The 20276-nt window shown below is 43.0% G+C and overlaps 1 long non-coding RNA gene across 1 annotated transcript in view; it reads left to right on the plus strand.

Annotated features, from left to right (window-relative positions):
• Nucleotides 1–19896, plus strand: part of LOC134730686 (uncharacterized) — a 28225-nt gene extending 8329 nt beyond the window's left edge. Inside the window, exon 2 of the long non-coding RNA XR_010112606.1 lies at nucleotides 100–19896. This is a non-coding gene — a long non-coding RNA (uncharacterized LOC134730686). The remainder of the gene's footprint in view (nucleotides 1–99) is intronic.
• The last annotated feature ends 380 nt before the right edge of the window (nucleotides 19897–20276 follow it).

The following is a 20276-nucleotide window of genomic DNA, read 5'->3' on the forward strand; positions in this document are numbered from 1 at the left end:
CAGCCTGGGCAACAGAGCAAGACCATGTCTTTAAAAAAAAAAAAAAAAGGCCAGGCACAATGGCTCATGCCTGTAATCCCAGCACTTTGGGAGGCCAAGGTGGGTGGGTCACTTGAGGTCAGGAGTTCGAGACCAGCCTGGCCAACATGGTGAAACCAGTCTCTACTGAAAATACAAAAATTAGCCAGGGGTGGTGGTGCATGCCTGTAGTCCCAGCTACTCGGGAAGCTGAGGAACAAGAATTGCTTGAGCCTGGGAGGCAGAGGTTGCAGCGAGCTGAGATAGCACCATTGCACTCCAGCCTGGGTGAAAGAGTGAGGCTCTGTCTCAAAAACAAACAAACAAACAAATAAATAAACAAAACCAAAATAAAACAGCAAGGGACAGATATGACGATCTCTGTCCTCACGGAGCTTATATTTTAGCAGGGGAGACAAGCAGTAAACAAATCGGATGGCGAGAGGTGCTATGGAAGAAAGATCAGGACAAGGATAGGGCTGGAGTGTTCTAGGCAGCATTATAACCTCCCAAAGGGTCACTGAGAAAGGCTGTACTGAGGTGACAGAGGGATACAGACTTTAAAGTGACGAGAGGCTGGCGTGGTGGCTCACACCTAAAATCTCAGCACTTTGGGAGGCCGAGGAGGCAGGACTGCTTGAGACCAGGAGCTTGAGAACAGTCAGGGTGACATAGCAAGATCCTGTCTCTACAAAAAAATTTAAAATGAAAAAATTAGCCTGGCTTGGTGGCAGAGGTGGGAGGATGGCTTGAGCCCAGGAGTTTGAGGCTGCAGTGAGCTACGATAGGGCCACTGCACTCTAGCCTGGGAAGCAGAGTGAGAGCCTGTCTCAAAAAATAAATAACATGAAGAGGAAGTGAGCCTGGTACACACCTGGGGGAAGATTTCTAGGCACACGAGCAGAAGCCCAGCTGGCAGGCGCAAGGAAATATGGCTAGAGCCGGAAGTCAGGGGCAGGAGGGGCCAAATCCCTAGAGGCCTCGTGGCTCATGGTGAGGACTGACCTTTGTTCCACGTAAGACTGGGGCCACTGGAAGTGGTTTTGTTTTTTGCGGTTTTTGGTAAAGACGGGGTCTTGCCATGTTGCCCAGGTTGGTCTTGAACTCCTGGCCCCAAGCGATCCTCCTGCCTTGGCCTCCTAAATTGCTGAGATTAATGGGTGAGCCAGTATGCCCGGCCTCCCTGGAAGGTTTTGAGCAAAGCGGTAAAACGATCTGATTCAATAGGATCCCTCTGGCTGCTGTGCTGAGAACAGACTGCAGGGACCAGTGTGGCTGCAGGGACCACAGTGAAGACGCTGCTGCCTTCAATCAGGCCAGAATTGATGGTGGAGGCAGAGGAGGTGTCGAGACGTGGTCGGTCTCTGAATTTATTTTGAAGCTAGAGCTGATGGGATTATCTGATGTTCTGGATCTGGGGTGTGAGGAAGGAAGGAGTCAAGGATAACATCGTGATGATTTGCCTGAGCAACTAGAGGGACTGAGCTGCCATGAACAAGCTGGGGGGACCCATGGGAGAGTTGGTTTGGGGCTAGGTTAGACATGAGACACCCACCAGGCATCCCAGTGGAGCTGTGGGTGAGCAGTGGGCTGTGCCGCATCTGGAGTTCAGAAAAGGTCTAAGCTAGGCCAGGTGTGGTGGCTCACACCTGTAATCCCAGCTCTTTGGGAGGCCGAGGTGGGCAGACCTCTTGAGGCCAGTTCGAGACCAGCCTGGCCAACATGATGAAACCCTGTCTCTACTAAAAATACAAAAATTAGCCAGATGTGGTGGTGCACGCCACCCAGCTGACTCGGGAGGCTAAGGCAGAAGAATTGCTTGAACCCAGGAGGTGAAGGCTGCAGTGAGCTGAGATCATGCCACTGCACTCTAGCCTGGGTGATAGAGTGAGACTCTGTCTCAAAAAAAAAAGAACAGGTCTGAGCTACATTTATAAATTTGGACGGGATGTAAGAGTGAATAAGAGCACCAAGGAGTGAGTGCAGATGAGATGTCTGGGGACAGCCTGAGGACACCCCGATGTTCAGGAGAGACAGGAGGCCAGGTACGGGCAGTGGCTCATGCCTGTAATCCCAGCACTTTGGGAGTCCAAGGAAGGAGGATTGCTTGAGCCCAGGAGTTCGAGACCAGCCTGGGCAACACAGTGAAACCCCGTCTCTACCAAAAATACCAACATTGCAAGTCTTAAAACCTGGTCTCTAAATAAATAAATAAGGATAGGAGGGAATCAGTGATGGAGATAGAAAAGAAACAGCCTGTGAGGTTGGGGGAAGCCAGGAGACTGTGGCACCCTGGAAGCCATATGAAGAAATGCATTTTGACCGGGCATGGTGGCTCATGCCTGTAATCCCAATGCTTTGGGAGGCTGAGGAAAGAGGACACTTTGAGCCCAGGAGTTGGAGGCTGTAGTGAGCTATAACTGCGTTACTGCACTCCAGCCTGGGCAACAGAGCAAGATTGTCAAATAAATAATTATCTATCTATCTATCTATATATTTTTTAAAGGAAATTGGCTGGGTGTGGTGGCTCACACCTGTAATCCTAGCACTTTGGGAAGCTAAGGCGGGCAGATCACCTGAGGTCAGGAGTTTGAGACCAGCCTGACCAACATGGTGAAACCCTGTCTCTAATAAAAATAAAAAATTTAGCCAGGCGTGGTGGTGCGTGCCTGTAATCCCAGCTACTCGGGAGGCTGAGGCAGGAGAATCGCTGGAACCTGGGAGACGGAAGTTGCAATGAGCTGAGATTGTGCCTCTGCACTCCAGCCTGGGCAATAGAGCGGGACTCCATCACAAAAAAAAAAAAAAGCAAAAAAAAAAAAAAAAGGCTCTCCCCCTCTGATGGTAGGTCGAGGAGAGAAAGGGGAGGCTGGGAGCTGGAGGCAATGAGTGCTCTACAGGGTTTCTGCTGTGAAGAGGGACAGAGAGAGAGGGCAGCCGCTGGGAGGAGGTGGGCTCAAGGTTTTCTTGTTTCCAGTGGGAGACATAATAACGCATTTGCATGCGCATGAGGAGAGGACGGGAGAGTGGCAGGGATGGGAATGGGGCCTGGTGCCCAGCAGGAGGGCAGGCTGGGCCAGATCCCACAGTACAGACACAGACGGAGGCAGACATGTGGGTGAGGGCAGTGCCAGTTTTCACAGATCGTCTCTCTTCACAGTGAAACAGGAAGCGAGGTCAGGGCTGAGAGCTCAGGATTTGAGGAGTGCACAGGATGCCTGGAGCTGCACTCAAGGCCCAGGCAAGTGGCACTTGGAGAAAGGAACTAAGCCAGCCTCCGCCTCCTCTTCTCCAGCCCAGTTCTCCCCAGAGCCTCTCCCTTGTCCTCAAACCAACTCTTCTCCTCCTCCTCATTGCCTTTCTGTCTTGTAAAGTGTTTGAGGCTGGGCACAGTGGCTCACGCTTGTAATCCCAGCACTTTGGGAGGCCGAGGCGGGAGGACTGCTTCAGCCTAGGAGTTTCAGACCAGCCTGGGGAGTAGTGAGACCCTATGTCTACAAAACATCAGAAAATTAGGGTGTGGTGGCTCATGCCTATAGTCATAGCTACATAGGAGGCTGAGGCAGGAGGATCGCTTGAGGGCAGGAGGATCACTCGAGCTCTGAAGGTCAACGCTGCAGTGAGCTATGATCGTGCCACTGCACTCTAGCCTGGGAGACAGAGCTGGACCTTGTAAAAGAAACACACACACACACCTCCAAAGCACAGACCTCACTGATCTCAGGTCAGAACCAAAGAAAAGAGACGGAGTGAGCAGTGAGGCTGTGGTTACACTCTGGAGGCCACGGAATCAGGCAGGCAGAGGCGCTGATGGATACTCCCTGCTCTGGACCCAGGGAGTGAGAACAAGCTGGGGAGGATTTGCTAATCAGTTTTCTAAAGTGGAAAGAGGGGTTGTTGCTAATTCCGGAGGTGGATTTCATCATCGGCTGCACGGCTGTGACGTGACTTCCTCAGAAAGCAAAGCTGCCAGAAACTCTCCCTTCTACTTCTTCTGTCTTGGGGGTGAAGAAGAGCCCTTTCTTAGGGGAGTGGGGGAAAAAAGAGCTATGAGATTCAGAAGTATAGGGGTGTTGGCCGTGGGGGAGTCATCCAACAGGCCCCAGGCAGGGTAAGCCCCACCCAAGCCTCCAGGCCTGACAGCCTACTGGTCTCCTGGTGGCCACAACGTCACTGGAAGCCCCCTTTCTAAAGCACAGCTCCAATCATGTCAGAAACATCCAGGGCTCACGAGGAAACTGCTCCACTCCCTGGCCTGGCACTCAATGCCTGGAGATCCGGCCCCCACTTGCCTTTCCAGTCTTAGAATTCATTCCTGTCCTTCCCTTTCCCAAATACGTCCTGCCTAATTTGACCCTCATGCCTTCTCTTCATGCCACCTCTCTAACCAAGATTAACTACCCTGCCAAAACCATCTCCATTTATTTAAGTTCCATCATTCATTCAGATAGTCATGATTTTATTCATTCATTGAATTCATCCATCAAATCTATATTCATCCCTCTGTGTCTGTACATAGGTGTATTTTTGTTTAAATTTTTTTTTTTTTTTGAGATGTCTTGCTCTGTCGCCCAGGCTGGAGTGCAGTGGTGTGATATTGGCTCACTGCAGTGCCTCGGCCTGCCTCCTGAGTAGCTGGGAATTACTGGCACCTGCCACCACGGCCAGCTAATTTTTGTATTTTTACAATTAGTAGAGATGGGGTTTCATTATGTTGGCCAGGCTGGTCTCGAACTCCTGACCTCAGCTGATCCACCCACCTTGGCCTCCCAAAGTGCTGGGATTATAAATATAAGCCACCATTGTTTAAGTTTTTATAGAGATGGGGTCTCACTCTGTTGCCCAGGCTGGTCTCAAACTCCTGGGTAGGTGTATTGAGCACCTGGTCAAGTGTTGCATTAAGTCAACTCACAGATCACTAAGACTTAGTCCTGGTTTCAGAGTGAGGTCTAGATGGGGAGAAGGTGATGGCACTGTGTCCACCTTGTGAGAGGAGAGAGATTGGTGGGTATGGACTGTACGGAGGCCTGGGGTGTGGGCATCTATCTGAGGCTTAAGGGTTGGTGATGGCTGCCTGAAGGAAGAACCAACCTAACCAGCTGAGAAGCTGGTCTGGAAAGGGGGCCTGCCAGGGCATTCAGGTAGAGATGACAGCATGACTGAGCCACAGAAGTGAGCAAGGCCCAGAGTTGGGGACTGGTGAATAGTCACTGTTTCTAGTGAGTAGAAAAGCAGAGATGGGGCGCTATAGTTTAAATATGTGTGTCCCCTCCAAAATTCATGTTGAAACTTAATCTCCATTGTGATGGTATGAAGAGGTAGGGACTTTTGGGAAATGATTAAGTCTTTTATAAGGACAAATGCCCTTATAAAAGAGGCTTTGGAGGCCGGGCGTGGTGGCTTATGCCTGTAATCCCAGCACTTTGAGAGGCTGAGGCAGGTGGATCGTTTGAGCCCAGGAGTTTGAGGCCAGCCTGGGTAACATGGTGAATCCCTGTCTCTTAAAAAAAAGAGGCTTTGGAGAGCTCCTTGCCCTTTCTACCTCTTCTGCATGCGAAGGCACACCATTAATCTCTTCTACCTTTTTTTTTGCCATGTGAGGATGCGGCGAGAAAATGCCATCTATGGAACAGGCTCTTGCCAGTCACTGAATCTGGTGGCACTGTGATGTTGGACTTCCCAGCCCCCAGAACTGTGAGAAATAAGCTTCTATTGTTTATAGACCCAGTCTATGGTATTTTGTTATAGCAGCAAGAATGGACTAAGACCGGGGCCATGACCTGGAAGCCTAATTTATAGAGCCATAGGGCAGCCGCCCAAGGAAACTTCCCCTGTACTTACTACCCAGCTTGAAACACATTAGCAAAAAGAATTCTTGAAAGCTAAAACCTCAAAGCCTAAGTCCTTAAAGCGTTAAGTAAGCCAATGGATACATACGCTTAGGTGAACGCACAAGGATTTCACCCCAATAGTGGAAAATGTTATTAATAGAGGACAGATCACAATGAAATGATACATCGCCCCCTGCTCATCTGGAATTATAGTGATACTAACATTGACTGAATGATACATGTCAAGGCATTGGTCTAAACACTTTATATGTGGTAATTCATCTGCCCTCACCACAACCCTGTATGGAAGGTAATATGCCTATCCCCACCGTACAAGAGGGAAAGCCTGGCAAAGGGAGACCTCAGTAGCCCACCCAGGTAAGTACACAGTGGAAACTGGTTTTGAACCCATGAACCCAGAACCCATGGATGGCCTGGACCACTCTGATATATTATTTCTAGATCTCCAGCATGGTGAAAACAAAAATTAAAGTCTACAAAACCGTATTATGGTATGGCCCCATTTTGTTTAAATATGTGTGTATTTGTCTGTGCGTACATGCTTGTGTTTGATTGAATCAAATGAAAATTTGGCTGTTTTTGACTTATATAAAAGGCAATTTCATAAGGTTCAACCTAGTGCATGCACACAAAGACACACACACACACACACACACACACACAGAAAAGTCTGTAAGAACCTACACTAAATTGTTAACAGTAGTTTTAGATGGTGGAAAAATATTTGATCTTTATTTTCTTTATACCTTTTCATATTTTCTGAAAAGTGGCAGAAGTTTAACATTTCTGTGGATTACCTGTTTCCTTACTGCTGGTGCTGATGACCTCAGCTATGTGGTATTAAAATCTACTCAGTGTGCAGGAGCCCCAGCCCGGCAAACTACAGCATCAGGGTCCAGTGCACTCAAGGCTATCTCTCCTCGGGGACAGAGAAGCCAAAGTGTGTACTTCAATGAAGCAAGTGCTTAGAACAGCACATGGCATATCAAGGGCACTCTATAAACCTTTTCCAAATAAATGAATGAATGGTCACTTTCTCCACCCCACTTCCTACACCACTTGGCAGAATCAATCATTCCTACTTAGTTTCTATAGGAGTTTCCTTAAATCTCTATAGAATAAAGAACCCAGTAACCTGCCCAGGTAAGTGGTAGAGACAGATTTTGAACCCCAGGACCCAAGGCCTTGACCACTCTGAAATACTGTTCCTAGATCAAAGTGAGGGGCCCTTTGAGATTTGACTTCTCTGAGCCTCAGTTTCTCCAGCTTGAACATGAAAATAGGAATCACACTTTTCTGAGAATTGCATGAGACACGGTGCTCTGTCACCTCCAGCCTTGTTCCAGTTGATGTTACTTGGGTAGGGCTGAGAGGGCCTTGTTTATTGTGGGTAGCATCAAGTCCACACCCAGGGCCATGGCCAGAGAACTGCCCATTTGACCTTGCCTCCCTTACTGGAGATTTGTTGGATATAAGAGGCAGCATCTTCCCTCCAATTACTAGAAAATCTGGCAGAAGTGGATGAGCGTTCAGTGCTCTGTAGACCCTCTGGCTGACGGCTGGATCCACAGTTGAGTAGACCTCAGGATGATGGTCAAGGGGAGCTGGGCACAGGGAAAGGGCCCTGAGGTTTAGACTCAGACAACTCTCAGCAATGAGCCATGAGCTAAATCTGGAGTCCAGGATTTCAGCCAGACTGTAAGCCAAGTACACACCATGAACAGGGGTTCCAGAGTTCCCTGGCAGCCAAGGAAAATCCCCTGCTGGGAATGAATGTGCTCACTCCTCTTTCACAATTCTTATCCAAGCATATTTAGAACAGTGCAGCCATTTCTGCATCTAACCCCATTTCCTGGATCATTTACCACCTTCCAACAGCCTACAAAATTTTCTCATTTACATTTATTGCTATTATCTATGACTCATCCCCTCAGTCCCTGCAGGAGCTCAGCTCCACAAGGCAGGAATCTTTGTTTGGTTCAGTGAAGTATCCCAAGTGCTTGGAACAGCACCTGGCATATGGAAGACACTCTATAAATCTTTTCTGAATAAATGAATAAATGAAATGTCACCTTCCCCACCCCACTTCCTGTACCATTTGGCAGAATTAGTCATCTTGCCTCTGAATGTCTATAGAACTTTCCTTAAATCTCTCATATTGTACCAATCACACTATTGTGATTATTAACATTAATCTAATGTTATAATTTTATCTCCTGTACCTCTTTTTTTTTTTTTTTTTTGCTCTGTCACCCAGGCCAGACTGTAATGGCACAATCTCGGCTCACTCCAACCTCTGCCTCCCGGGTTCAAGTGATTCTCGTGCCTCAGCCTTCCAAGTAGCTGGGATTACAGGCACGTGCTGCCGCACCCGGCTAATTTTTGTATTTTTAGTAGAGACGGGGTTTCACCATGTTGGCTGAGCTGGTTTCAAATTCCTGACCTCAAGTGATCCACCTGCCTTGGCCTCCCAAAGGGCTGGGATTGCAGGTGTGAGCCACTGCATGCGGCCTGTACCTCTTTTAAGGAAGAAGCCATCAAAGGATCACTTTCTCTCTTACATTATCTACACCTGGCATGAGGTCTGGGTGGGTCCTCAGTGTCTGCTGACTCAGGGGACAATCTTCACATATACAGGGCAAAAAAGACAATAGCCAGGACCCTGGTTGTAACCATTAGAAACATCCCTACCCAGCACCGGGGCTGGTGACATGATCTTGAGCTAGGGGGAGTAGGGAGGCAGTGATTTTGTAAGACTTCTTCCTAGCCTGAGAAAAATCCAGCAAGAAAAAGTTATTTTAGGTCCCAGAATACGAGGCTGAACTGAGTCCTCCAAAGAGAGGTTAAGATAGAAAGTTAATGAAATGTTCATTTCAAAAAAACTTTGCCCAACCCACGGTTTGCAACTCCCACACTTATCCTGGTACCAGTGAGAGCCATCTCCAGGCCCGGGTAGCAGTAGGCAGCGTAAACCCGTTGGCCAGAATAGCATATCCACGTCTGATTGGCAAGTGGAGGCAGCCCCGCTTACTGGCTCTACTAGAGACTTGCTGGTTATTTTTAACACAGGCCCTCACACCTGTGCCCACTCCTCCTCTCCATTCCTCTGGCCCCGCTCCTAACAAACCTACTCAACATTCATTCCCCAGGGTTGTATGTTCAGCCTGTGTGCAGCACCTCTCTCTCAACTGGAATGTCTTCTTTTGTCTTTTAATCATTCATGCATTCAGCACCCATTGTGCATCCTGTATTTCCTTCAATTGCGGCTCCCCACCTTTTCTTTTTTTTTTTGAGATGGAGTCTTGCTCTGTCGCCCAGGCTGGAGTGCAGTGGTGTGATCTCGGCTTACTGCAACCTCCGCCTCCCAGGTTCAGGCGATTCTCGTGCCTCAGCCTCCTGAGTAGCTGGGATTACAGGCGTGAGCCACCACGCCCAGCTAATTTTGTATTTTTAGTAGAGACGGGTTTTCTCCATGTTGGTCAGGATGGTCTCAAACTCCCGACCTCAGGTGATCCTCCCGCCTTGGCCTCCCAAATTGCTGGGATTATAGGTGTGAGCCACTGCGCCCGGCTTGCTCCCCTTCTTAAAGCACAGCTCTTCCAGGAATCACTGAGGTGTAAAAAGATTCAGCTTTGGGAGGCCAGGTTGGGAGGCCGAGGCAGGAGTATTGCTTGAGGCCAGCAGTTCAAAATCAGCCTGGGAAACATAGCAAAATCCTGTCTCTGCAAAAAAGTTAAAAATTGCTGGGCATGGTGGCATGCACCTGTAGTCCCAGCTACTTGGGAGGCTGAGGTGGGAGGATCACCTGAACCTGGGAGGTTGAGGCTGCAGTGAACTGGAACTGGAATTGCACCACTGCATTCCAGCCTCAGGGATAGAGTGAGACCTTCTCTCTGAAAAAGGAAAAAAAGCCAGCACCGTGGCTCATGCCTATAATCTCAGCACTTTGGGAGACCAAGGCGGGCATATCTCTTGAGCTCAGGGATTCAAGACAAGCCTAGGCAACAAGGTGAAACTCCGTCTCTACAAAACATACAAAAATCAGCCAGGTGTGGTGGTGTGCACCTGTAGTCCCAACTACTCGGGAGGCTGAGGTGGGAGAATCACTTGAGCCTGAGAGGTTTGAGGCTGCAGTGAGCCGTGACTACACCACTGCACTCCAGCATGGAGGATAGACCGAGATCCACCTCAAAAAAAAAAAAAAAAAAAAAAAAAAAAAAAGATTTGTGTTCTGTATCCTGGAAACTTTGTTAGCCCACAGAGATAGGGAGTGTGCCTACTTTTCAAGCATCGACCAGAGGTAGTTTCTGAACAAATCCTGTGGTTTCATGACCTTACCCTTTCAGCGTGCCTGAAATACCCTTATTTTCCTCCTTCCAGGGGATCTTCTTCCCCTCTGTCCCCAGTTTTCTTAATGATACCCTTCCTTAAGTTGCTGGCTGGTTAACCCCACCTTCTCCAGGCTGACACATGCCCCATCCTTTGTGCATTGCACCACATGTATTGCAACTACTAACAGGTCTGATTGCCCCGGCAGACTGAGCTCACCCAGCAGTGATCATTCTGCAAGAAGCAATGCTCCCCTCTTTCCCTGAAGTTTTCAGATTTCATTTGTAGCCTAAATGAAAGAGCAAACATATTTCTAATGATAGCCATGGTTTACTAAGCCCCTCCTATGTGCCAAGTACTGTATTTTGTATTTTATCTTATTTTTTTAGACAGGGTCCTGCTCTGTCACCCAGGCTGGAGTGCAGTGGTGCAATCACATCTCACTGCAACCTTGAACTCTTGGGCTCAAGTGATCCACCTGCCTCAGCTGGGAGGATCCCTAGTAGCTGAGACCACAGGCCCATGCGACCAAACCCAGATAATTTGTTTTTAAAATTTTTTTTTTTTTTAGTAGAGATAGGATCTTGCTATTTTGCCCAGGCTGGTCTTGAACTCCTGGGCTCAAGTGATCCTCCCGCCTTAGCCTCCCAAAGCACTGGGATTACAGGCATAAGCCACCATGCCTGGCTTGTGTCAAGTACTTTAAGTGAGCATCTTGACAGTGCTGCAAGTCTGCAGACGCCAACCTGCCTTAGAGGCGAGGAAACAATATGAGGAGATCAACTAACTTGTCTACGATCTGAGAGTCGGCAAGTGGTAGCAACGGGACCTTAGCCTCTGTAATTCCAAAGCCCAGGCTCAGCATCTGGAGCAGCCTCAGGATGCAGACGAGCCTCCCTTAATCCTCTGTGCACAGGGGACAGGGCTGTGGAGTCTGGCTGGGATCCCACTCACCCAACCATTCCCATTTACAAATATGCCTCCCACCCTGACCCCTCTCTACCTGCCCACAGGAACCTCCTCCAAATTAAAGATGCATTAGGACTTTAGGGAATCTAAAGGACACATGGGGAATTTATTTATTTTTTCTTGAATGACCCATGGATTAATTTATTTGGGGCTCCGGAGCAGGGGGAATCTTCTCCGATTATGGAAACCTTTGGCTCAGGGGCAGGTGTGAGACTACGTGCCTGTCCTGGGTTTGAACTGGGACCTCTCTGGGCAAGAAGGGAGACAAAGGTGGAGGGGAAACAGCACTTGGACTTGAGCTTCAAGAAACTCACCCAGCTGCACGTGTGTTGCGGGGGAGATTGGAGTAGGGGAAAGACGGCAGGAAATGGGGAAGTGGGAGGGAGAGATAGTGTGATGGGGGCAGAAAAGCACTGTGGGAGGGGCTGTCTTAAAACCCATGTTTGCATCTGGACTTAGCCCCTGACCAGAAGTGCAACTCGGAGGGGCCTCCGAAGACAGGTGCTCGTAGGACACTAAATCCTGCTTCACAAGGCCGCTGTGAGGAAGAAAATAATCCAGGTGAGATTGTTCTGTCAATTGCAAATGTCTATTGATGCGTGGTCGCCCTTGGTGCATTTCAAGGAAATCTCTCTTTCAACTCTGTAAGCCTTTTCGACAGACAAGGACTCAGCCATCCTCAGCCCTGGATCCTTTCATATCTTAACGTCCTCACCCAGGGGCCTACATAAAAAGGGGGTATTCAGTATGTGAGTGAATTGAATGGAACCTCATCTTGGTGAGATAAAATCTTAGTGATCAGTGACGATGAAAGATAGTAATCCACAAATGGTAAACCAAAAATTCTTTTCTCGCAAGCAATTTTTTTTAGAGAAAAGGTCTCACTCTGCCACCCAGGCTGGAGTGCAGTGGTGTTATCATAGCTCACTGCAGCCCTGACCTTTTGGGCTCAGCCTCCCGAGTAGCTGAGATTACAGGTGCACACCACCATGCCTGGCTAATTTTTTCTTTTTTTTTTTTTTTGTAGAGACAGGGTCTCACTATGTTGCCCAGGCTGGTCTCAAACTCTTGGGCTCAAGCGATCCTCCTGCCTCAACCTCCCAAAGTGCTGGGATTACAGGTGTGAGCCACTGTGCCTGGCCAATTTCCATTCTTTATAAATTACCAGGTCTCAGATATTGTTAAAGCAGCGCAAATGGACTACGCAACTGACCGTAGTAAAAAACACATTTTACTGTGGTACACATACACCATGGAATACTCTGCAGCCATAAAAAGGAACAAGATCATATCCTTTGCGGGGACATGGATGGAGCTGGAAGCTGTTATCCTCAGCAAAATGACACAGGAACAGAAAACGAAACACCGCATGTTCTCACTTATAAGTAGGACCTGAGTGATGAGAACACATGGACACGTGGCAGGGAATAATGCACACTGGGGTCTGTCAGAGGGTGGGGAGGGAGAGCATCAGGAGGAATATCTAATGGATGTTGGGCTTAACACGTAGGTGATGGGTTGATCTGTGCAGCAAACCAGCATGGCACGTGTTTACCTATGTCACAGACCTGCACATGTACCCCTGAACTTAAAAGTTGAAGAAAAAAAAAATACGTTTTACAGGGCCATCCAGTACTTACTCATGTGCATGCATAAAATACAACCAAAATCAGTTTCATGATCTAATGCTTACCCTCTCACGTGGAATATACCTGGATGTTTTCTCATCTATTTCACTCTTGTTTTTATTTTTTTGAGATGGTCTCTTGCTCTGTTGCCCAGGCTGAAGTGCAGTGGTGCGATCTCAGCTCACTGCAACCTCTGCTTCCCGGGTTCAAGCAATTCTCCTGCCTCAGCCTCCCCAGTAGCTGGGATTACAGGCGTGTGCTGCCTCACCCGGCTAATTTTTGTATTTTTAGTAGAGATGGGTTTCACCATGTTAGCCAGACTGGTCTCTAACTCCTGACCTTAGTTGATCCTCCTGCCTTGGCCTCTCAAAGTGCTGGGATTACAAGCGTGAGCCACCGCGCACCTGGCCTATTTCACTCTTTCATATGCTGGCTGAAGCCCACTAAATGGATTTTGTGGCCCAGGGCTGAAAACGCTGCTCTGTTTGCTGGGCAGGTCACCCATCAGTCCTTGGCATCATTTTGCACAGCGATCTCTCCAGTTGGGCATTTAACTTCTACCACATCCCTCCTCCAGCCCAAATTACTGGAGGTTAGTAATTTGGAAGAAAGTTCTAAAAACAATGAAGTTCTTTTTTAAATAAAATAAATGCTTCTTCACCACATTCTTGATGTAGAAACAAACAGAAAACAACAACTACCCCCCCAAATAACAGATATCAAAAATTCTAGGTAGCAAAGTTACTTAGAAAAGTCATAATCTCAATGTAAAGCAATCTGAGGATATTCCAATCAATTTACCTCACATATTTTTTTCATGTGTACAGGCATTAAATATTATAAAATTCACCCAAATTTATACAAAATCTATTTTCAGTAAGTACCAAATGCAAATTCTAAATAATAAGAAATTAATCGTGTCATATTTAATTGGTGCCATTGTTTTTCTTTCTTAGTAATAGAAAAAAATAATGGTACACCTTAAATCAATGAAACATAGTATCTGAAAATGAAATAAAGTTTGTAAAGCCTTAGCAACTTTATGTAGGTTAGATAATAAGATATTAAGGGAAATTACAGATGATGAATACATGTCCTCAATGCTACAAGCTTTCTTTAGAGGAACAGTCATGGTTTTACATCATTAGTCTCTAAAACTGGAGACAAACTAATAATGTTGGTAGCTCACTGGGCTGTTCAACGGGGATAACTCTGGATGTTTACATATACTTGCTCTAAAAATATTCCTTCCTATTCTCAAGATTAGGAAAACTGGATAAATCCAAGTGATCAACAGCGCCACAATCAATTTAGACAGGAAGATAGATTTCAGATCATTACGATGAAAGACCAATGTATGAAATTGTTTAACATGAAAGCTGTGGTTGCTGCCATCTTAGAACACAGGACTTTAGTTACCACTTGCCATTTGCCACGCTCTGGAATTGGTCTTTCTACAGGGAAGAAGGCTGACTAGAACGATGACCCACTGAACCCCATTTAACTTTATGCTTCTATGTTTCTAAATAAAACCCCCTGAGCCTGCAATTGATAAATATTTAAAGATAAATTATATAATTAGACACTCACCTCTAGGTTTATTAGCCCCAACAATGAAAAAAAAAGCAAGTTCCAATACACATACACACACACACACACACACGCACACACACACATTTGTCAGATAGTCATAAAAAGAATTTACAAAGCTCATACATTTTATTTTGTTTTAACTTTTATCTAAAATTAAAGAAAAATTAATTAACAATGCTACCCCAATGCCATTCCTAGACAGATACATAATCAAGCTTCCCTCAGAAACTCACTTTTAGGTAAACCTATTACTTTATTTCTAATTTATTTTACTTAATACTGACCATTCTCCTTTAGTTGTCAATGACTTATGATAATTTTTAAAATATTAAAATGAGTAACAATAATTCAATTTCCTTTACTAAACATCTCTTGTTTTCTCCTTTGTATATTTCAGTAAAGATTATCCTTCATGGAGGAAAATGAATACTGAGATGCCTAGAATACCCAGTTCTTGACATGATCACTATCACGCTTAACCAACAACCGATATGAAAGCTGTGGTTGCTGCCATCATAGAATGCAGGACAACAGTTACCATTTACCAATACTATTTTAAGAACAGAAGGGAAAAGGTCGATTACAAAATGAAAGACAGTAAGAAAAAGGAAAATGTGAGGAAGAGAGGAAAGGGAATGGAGAGAGGACATATGCTTTTCCTTTATTTCCCTAGAAGTACTTAAGTAGGGACAAAATGTGAGAATGTGGTAACTTTAGCTTTGAATCTTCCAAATTAACCCATAGCTGTTTTGGCTCAAATGATAACAGACATCTTTCTGGCATGTCCACAAATCAGCTTTGTTTATGCATCTATGATTTATCCAATATATAAAGAGGAAGCCATTGACAAGACAGTAAGATTATACAAACTATGTATTAAAAGCCAACATATTACCCTATTCCCATTAAGCATGGTATTCCTTGTTAAACAAAAATTTATCTCATGTTATAAATATTTATCTGATATTGAAGTAGCAAATGCAAAACTTTAAATAGACTATTTGATTATTATGCTGGAAAACTGATGACATAAAACATAAATTTAAGCAAAAGACTCTAAATAATTCCTAGTACTCTTTGGTAGCATGGGAAATACATTATTTTCCCCCTTGAATAAAATGTCCACCTACATATACCTACAGGTTTACTGCAAGAAGTTAATCAGCAGCCCATATTGGCCCACAAGGGCATATTATTGGTTACATCAATGCACAGTGGGATGTCTCACTAGAACTAAATATAAGACAGCTTTGATTTCTTTGCTGAGGACCATCTAACCTAATTTTAGATAGCCTGAATCTTTCTCTGAGTAGAAACCATGCTCTGTTCTGATTCTATTGTCCTGGAAAGCAGAGTAAAATATGCATCAATTGACTTTTCAACAACTGCATTATGAAATAATACAAAGGGGGAATAGGTTGCACATGTTCACACACAAACATGCAACTGTCTCTACCTTTTTCCAGAAAATTAAGTTTAAAGTTCTATAAAACTAGATGGATATTGCTGAACAAATGTAACACATGACATTAAAATCAGCCTGTTACAAAACCTAGAAACTACTCAAAGTGATGCCCCCAATTCACCACATATATTCAGCTTATTATACAACCCTGCAGGAGTTCTGCTTGCCTTCCTAACCATACTAATTCTTAAGTGTATTTTGTTTCAACCTCACTTTTCTCAATGTCAACATTATTCATCTCTTCTGTGATCAATGTGAAAGTGAAAAAAACAAATAAAGCACTGAGCATTTCAGACCAGGCAATTAAACATGTGGTTTCTCTAGGCACATATTACAGCATCAGCATTTGCAGCTCAAGAAGCCACTGATGAGTCAGGCTAAAATAAAGTCTTCAACGGAGCTGACACTTTATTTTGCATCTACGCCACCAAGATTACATCATTATGGTGAAATTCATGGTCCACTAATATTTAGTTAAGAACTCCAAAGTTCAGGCATTTTTATTCAAACCATAAAAATCCAGAGGATGTCAGCCTTTACTCTGACATCATATGAACTTGGACATTTCTGTTGCACTATTTCTTTTTACAGCATTAAATTCACAGTAACGTTAATGTGAATCTGTGAAAACTCAATGCCATGACTTCAAGTTATGAGAAAGCTTCTAAATAAATGAAGGGATGTTTTGTTTATCATTCATAATCTCAAGAGTGGCTGTGTGAAGTATTTAATAAAGTCAAATATAATATGCACAAAATCCAATAAAATTAAAACAAAGAACAAAATGTAACAACACCAGATAGAACAACAAAAATATTCCTTTGGGTACCGTGGACTGTGTTAGCACTTTGAGAAATACAAAAGAAGTAAATGTCACAATGCTATTACAATAAATCTGTTTGACATTATTACTGTAATCACAGCTGATTTGCAGGCAAATGACTATCTGTTTTGTTTACCTATATATTCTTACCATGTTGCTTGGCTTACAGTTAAGTACCCAATAAATATTTATTAATTGAATCCATTGTGTTAGTTGGTCTTTACAATGAGCTTTTAGTGTTACTGCTATTATTAATATTACTCACATTTTATTATCATTTTACTATTTATTATCATTAGCCTTCCACAAATAAGACATTAGGGTGTGACAGAATGCCCAAACTCTTGCTTCTAAAGTAGTAATAGCATGACAGTTCTATCTTGCATTGTTCTTAAAATATTTTTATTAATAAAATAATGAAGGAATTAAACTTACAAAAGGTACTGCTTAATGTATCTGACAGGAGCATTTATTTTATTATCAGCAGTGTCATACTGCTCCTTTTCTGCCTATCACATTGTCTACTTTTATAAGTGGCCCTATCTCGTTGCAATACAGCTACCTTCACTAACCTGGTGGGCCATCATCTGAAGAATATGATATAAAAGAAAGTTACAGCCATTACTCTGAAAAGAATATCCTTGGAGACATTCACAACACAGACTGCAACATTTATGTAGTTTTAATGGCTATACACTTGAGTGCCCGAAGATAAAACTAACAACTGTTTTCACATCTAATCAGTATGCATATGTCATTTATAAATTTTCAATATGCTGATTTATCATTTCTAGTCTCTATACCAGGGTCCTCATATTCTTGTATTTCTTTTTATCTGAACGCATGCAGCTTTCACTGAGATTCAAACAAAGGAGGATGTTTCATTGTTCTAAGGCCTGGTCCATTTGTTTCATTGCAATACGCAAGCCAGCTGTGCTCAAATGCAGCATCTGAAGAATGATATTGAAATAAAGTAGGCAGCCTGGCAGGACCAATCATACTAAAGAAAATAACTTTGGGCAATTCTGAAATGGTAACACAACCATAGTATTAGTCGCCTATGGTATGCTCATAAATTCTACATGACCTTTTAGGAAATAGAGTGGAGTTATTTAAACCTATATTCTATACTTCTAGCTCCACTCTGTCAAGCAAATTAGCTCTTTCCTGTCTTTGCCTAAATCATTTTTCCTGTACTTAGCAGGGCAGGATTTTTGTTTGTTTTACTTGGGTGTCCTAATCCAAATGCAAATCATGAGATATTATTTGAAGTAATCATATATATGTCACATATATTTAGCTATGGAATACTTTATATTTTATTTTCCCCCAAAATCCAGGTACTTTATGAAATTTAATTATAATATCAAACAATATATCAGAAAAAAATGTAAAATGTCAGAAATATACATTTTCCCCTTGCAATTAAAAAAGTGATAAACTAAAGCTGTCCTAAGCATTCCACACTGACAAAAAATAAAATTCAGTCAGATTTATGGCTTCATGCAATTTCAAACAGTAAGGTATAAATCAATAAACTTGCATTTTTTGTTTGGTATTTTTTTTGTGGTTTGTTTTTCACTTGCTTGATTTTATTTAGGAAGGTTTTTCTACTAACAATTTTGTTCAAGGGAATAAAGCCAGGTTCCCAGTGTGCAAAAACACAGCCCGACTCTGGGAAGGTTCAGTCAGAAACCAAACTTGGAACTATCCAATGGCAATAAATATAGAATGCCAAGGTAGATAGACAAACCTGTATAATGCTGAAACAAAAGGAAGGGGGTTCTTGGCACTCAAAATGATTTTCTCTCATACCAGAGCCAATGTCTTATACATCATTGAAGCTTTCTAAATTTGAGCAACCATAAATGGTGAAAAACAAACTCATGAAACATAAGAATTAAAAAAGAAAAAGAAATACAGGTAGATAAATTCACAAGATTGCGTTACATGGCTGCCCAATTAAATTATTGCCATAATTTGTATGTCATGTAATAACCATAATGTCTTCCAACATTATAGCACTCTCCTAGAACCAACATAAAAAGGCAAAAATAAATATATGTATTTGTACTTTTTAGTCAGTCCCTTTAGAAGTATTTTGAAATCGTTGTACACATCATCAATAAAAAAACTGTATTTATTATTTGTAAACAGATTATCATTTTAATCTTCAACACCACTAGGAATTAGACATTAACATCTCTGTTTTAGAGATAAAGACACAGATACTGAGAAACAGTCAGCAATTTGCCCCAGATCCAAAATCATCTGATTTCAAAGTTCTCTTTTCATTTAATATTAATTGTGATGAAATACATATTATACATTTCACCTAATTAGGAATAATTCAAAGATGTAATACTAAATATCTACTCAATATCCAGCCCTCTACTACTATGTCCTAGATTGGGGATATAAATTAAGTATGGACATAATCTAAGGATAGTTTTTGTGAGGAGACGAGTCTTTCAATAAATAATTAAACAATTATTTTAAAATATTTAAAATGATTTAGATACGAAGTATATATATTATGCAGGTTATGCCATTTCTTTCAATATCTATTTTGAAGATATCTGATGTTTGAAGATGGCAGAGCAGAGAAATTGAATGAAGACATATTTTTAGTCATTCAATCAACCAATCTTGGAGTCTGCCCTATCTTTAGATTTCCTGTTATGTAAAATCATAAATATCCTTATGGTTTATGCCTACTTGATTTGGCTTTCAGTAACTTGAGCCTGAAAGTGTTACAACTAATGCATATTATTATATAAAAGTGCAGAGAATTTAGCAACATCTAGGAAGAGTTAGGAGGAAGGTGAAGTGTTTATTTGGTTCATGTAACTTTCACCATGTATGTTTATTTAACTATGTATATATATTCCTATAAACCATTGTTCCAGGCATTGGGAATGCCAATATGAAACACTGCCTTTCCTCAAGGCTTAGCACATCAGAGATAACAAATTAATCACAGAATGTTAGAAGTCACATCATCCAGTGATGTGATTTTTCACACAAATAATCTGAGGCCACATAGCTAGTGGCCACGTGCAGTAGAAACTTAGACTTTCATATGCTAAACCAGAAATAATATTTCACTAAACATAATGCGTTCAGATTCACCCATGTTGTTGCAAATGGCAGATTTTTCTTTTCTTTTTTTTTTTAATTTGATGCCTAATAGTATGGTAAGTGAAATAAGCCAGGCACAGATCAATACTGCATGGTCTTATTCATATGTAAAATCTAAAAAAGTTATTTTCATAGAAGCAGAGAGTAGAATGGTGGTTGTGAGAGGCTGGTAGTTAGTGGGAAGGGGAGGTTGGGGAGATGGTCTAAAGATACATATTTAAAGTTAGATAGAAAGTGTTCAAGAGATCTATTTTACAGCATGGTGACTATAGGTATTGACAATATATCATATGATCAAAAAATGCACAGACAGTGCATGTTAAGTGTTTTCACCACAAAAAAAATGATATCTATGTGAGGCAATGCATTTGTTAATTGGCTGGATTATCCATTCCACAATGTATGTATACTTCAAAACATCATATTGTACATAATTACATAAATTTTTTGTCCATTTA

The sequence above is a fragment of the Pan paniscus genome, chromosome 6 (assembly GCF_029289425.2).
Source record: "Pan paniscus chromosome 6, NHGRI_mPanPan1-v2.0_pri, whole genome shotgun sequence".
NCBI lineage: Eukaryota > Metazoa > Chordata > Mammalia > Primates > Hominidae > Pan > Pan paniscus.